Consider the following 3,838-nt stretch of genomic DNA (forward strand, 5'->3'; position numbering starts at 1 on the left):
CAGTGTTTGTGTTTTTGGTTCCTCCTCCACACTGACAAAGTGGACCACTGGCTTGTTGTGATGTAACAGACCATCACTGATAGGTACAGACCCCCCCCCCCCACCACCACTTGGCACACATATGAACCACTGCAAAAAATGGCGTAGTTGTGTGAAATACAGAAGAAAATAACCCTCTTCCTGACGCTGGCCCATTGGCTTGCTGAGGACGACTGTGTTCCCCAGAACGATGATTATTTTTATGATTTCAGTAAAAGCTATTTTTTATTCACTAGTACTGTTCATCTAAGTATTTTAAAGTTCATTTTTATAATTGAAAGCCTTTTTTCTGCTGTGAAAAATAAGTTACTAAAAACGAGACTTCTGTGATCAAACTCGGGAACATCAGCATCACTACGTGCACGCTGCCTTCAAAATGCTGATTGACTGGATGCGGTTTCATTTTTGTGAGTAAGTACTAAAGGTTGGGGTAGAGGAGGTGTCCAAGTGGTTAAGTGGGCATGTTTTCAATGTGAAAGGTTCCTGGTTCAAAACTTACCCTTGCCCATTCTGTATGTAATATGGAGGTACGTCAGGAAGGACATCCGGCAGCAATTTGTACCAAATCTGTAGATCCACCTCAGGATCTTCTGTGGTCACTCTGAGTGGAAAACATGGAGCAGCAGAAGGGACTTTGGAAGTAAGTCCCTTACTTACTTTCTAAAAGTGTTTGTAAAAACACTTTCGGAGTGTTTTTACAAACACTTTTGGAGTGTTTGTAAAAAACTATTGCAAAAAATAGTGTTTTCCAAGAATGTCAGTGGGGAAAAGACTCCTCTTCCTCGGTGCACCTGATCTCAGCGCACAGCTCTCTCTAGTTAATGACTGTCTGAGCCTAGGTGACCCTTTGTCTCTGCCTGGCAGCAAACCAAAGCAGTACTACACCCACAGTCATGATGGAGAAAAAGTATGTATAGTAGAACTCGCATATAATGGATTCAGGTGCACCAGCAAATTTGGTCCGTTGCAATCGAAATCCGTTAACTCGGCCACATGGAGCGTGCAGCCAGTACACCGAGTGCTGGTCCCAAGCCTGGATAAATCAGGAGTGAGACTGAGATGGTTTGGACATGTGAGGGTCAAATCAACATCTGAAAAAAATAAAGGCCTGCCTTAAATAAGCATCAGACATTACGTGAATTAAAAGATTACATTTGAACGAGTCAGTCTTTTTTCTAAGTCAACTGTGGAGTGGTGCCTTAAAATCTTAAAGCCTCATTTAAGGCATTGGGGCTTTTACTTTTGTTCGATGAGTCTGGGTTTCGGCAAGTTTTACTGCATAATGAAAATATTCAGCTGTCAAGGCATTGCATTGTGGGTTTATCCACTATTATGAATAGTAGAAGCCACACAGAAACCCAAAGAAGACGTGAAGTTGTATATACGTACAACTTGACGTCTTCAGCTTGGGACTCCGACGAGGGCAGTCGCATCTCCTCCACTCTCCCTTATCTCTGCTTTTAACCTTCAAGTCCCTACTTCACCAGACTTGTGAATTCCTCAAAACTATATTGGGTTCTGGGTCTATTGGACGACTACTGGATTAACCATGGAATTGATCAGCTGGTCTCTGAACGCTATTGACACCATTTTTTCTACAAGAAGGTCAGGACCGGGGGATCCTGCCTGCCCAGATGGAACATATCCTGCGGGCTATGTCCTCGACTCCTGGAGTTCCTGGAGTGTGGCATTTGGTCTTATGACAGCAGGGCTGGTACTTTTTCGCTTATGTGCTGCCCTGATCTACCGGAAAATTGGCAAGACGGCGACATCAAGAACCACGGGCCCTCGCTTGTCCGTCATGATTAACGAGGTCGGCAAGGTAGTGCATTCTCAGACTGCGTTGACTCTTGAACTCAGACGCAAATTGGATGTCACCTTGGAGCTGATGCGTGCCTTGCAGTTTAATTGAATTTAATTTAATTAGCTTATAATGTGCCAAATCACAACAAAAGCAGTCTCAAGGCGCCTTACATAAAACAAGTCAACATAAAATTGAATAAATAATTAAAAATGAATAAAAAATTCAAATACATAAATAAAAACAGAAGTAAAAGAATAAAACAAAAACTATCCATAAGAAAGAATAAAAATAGGTTTTGAGTCTTGACTTAAAAATGTCCACAGACTCAGACTGCCTCACGGTCGCAGGAAGACTGTTCCACAGGGTGGGTGCACGATACGAAAAGGCTCCTTTACCTGCTGACTACTTCTTCACCGTGGGAATACAGAGAAGTCCCACATCCTGCGACCGCAAAGCCCGGGCCGACACGTAGAGTTCCACCAGATCAGCCAGATAAGATGGCGCCAGTCCATGAACAACCTTATAAGTCAATAACAAAACCTTAAAATCTGCTCTCACAGAGACAGGGAGCCAGTGCAAAGATGCCAAAATGGGTGTGATATGTTCAGACCTGCTACGTGTCAGAAGACTGGCGGCAGCGTTCTGAACCAGCTGAAGACCCCTAATGCTGGACTGTGGTAACCCTGAAAATAGAACATTACAATAATCTAGTCTAGAAGAAAGAAAAGCATGAATCAGGGTCTCAGCATCAGCCATGGACAGGATGGGGCGGATCCTCGCTATACGAGGTCTGTCCGTAAAGTAACGGTCCTTTTTATTTTTTTCAAAAACTATATGGATTTCATTCATATGTTTTTACGTCAGACATGCTTGAACCCTCGTGCGCATGCGTGAGTTTTTCCACGCCTGTCGGTGACGTCATTCGCCTGTGAGCACTCCTTGTGGGAGGAGTCGTCCAGCCCCTCGTCGGAATTCCTTTGTCTGAGAAGTTGCTGAGAGACTGGCGCTTTGTTTGATCAAAATGTTTTCTAAACCTGTGAGACACATCGAAGTGGACATGGTTCGAAAAATTAAGCTGGTTTTCAGTGAAAATTTTAACAGCTGGTGAGAGATTTTGAGGTGATTCTGTCGCTTTAAGGACTTTTCACAGTGCGAGACGTCGCGCAGCGCTCTCAGGCAGCGTCATCAGCCTGTTTCAAGCTTAAAACCTCCACATTTCAGGCTCTATTGATCCAGGACGTCGTGAGAGAACAGAGACGTTTCAGAAGAAGTCGGTTTCAGCATTTTATCCGGATATTCCACTGTTAAAGATTTTTTTAATGAAAGACGTGCGGACGGGTCCGCGCGTCGGGACGCAGCCGGCGCAGTGCGGCGGCACAGGAAAAACACCTCCGTGTTGATAACCATTTGTAAAATCCAGGCGGCATTTGATGGCTTTCAGTGGAGTGAGTATATGAGAAATTGTTTAACAGCTGGACATGTTCCAACTTGTCCTTAAGGCTTCCAACAGAGGTGTTTTTCCTGTGGCGGAGCGTCGCATCAGCTGCGAGCCGACGCTGCAATCCGTCCGCACGCCTTTCATTAAAAAAAATCTCCTTTAACAGTGGAATATCTGAATAAAATGCTGAAACCGACTTCTTCTGAAACTTCTGTTCTCTCACGACGTCCTGGATCAATAGAGCCTGAAATGTGGAGGTTTTAAGCTTGAAACAGGCTGATGACGCTGCCTGAGAGCGCTGCACGACGTCTCGCACTGTGAAAAGTCCTTAAAGCGACAGAATCACCTCAAAATCTCTCACCAGCTGTTAAAATTTTCACTGAAAGCCAGCTTAATTTTTCAAACCATGTCCACTTCGATGTGTCTCACAGGTTTAGAAAAAATTTTTTTTATCAAACAAAGCGCCAGTCTCTCAGCAACTTCTCAGACAAAGGAATTCTGACGAGGGGCTGGATGACTCCTCCCACAAGGAGTGCTCACAGGCGAATGACGTCACC

This window comes from Thalassophryne amazonica, chromosome 7 (genome assembly GCF_902500255.1).
Source record: "Thalassophryne amazonica chromosome 7, fThaAma1.1, whole genome shotgun sequence".
Taxonomy (NCBI): domain Eukaryota; kingdom Metazoa; phylum Chordata; class Actinopteri; order Batrachoidiformes; family Batrachoididae; genus Thalassophryne; species Thalassophryne amazonica.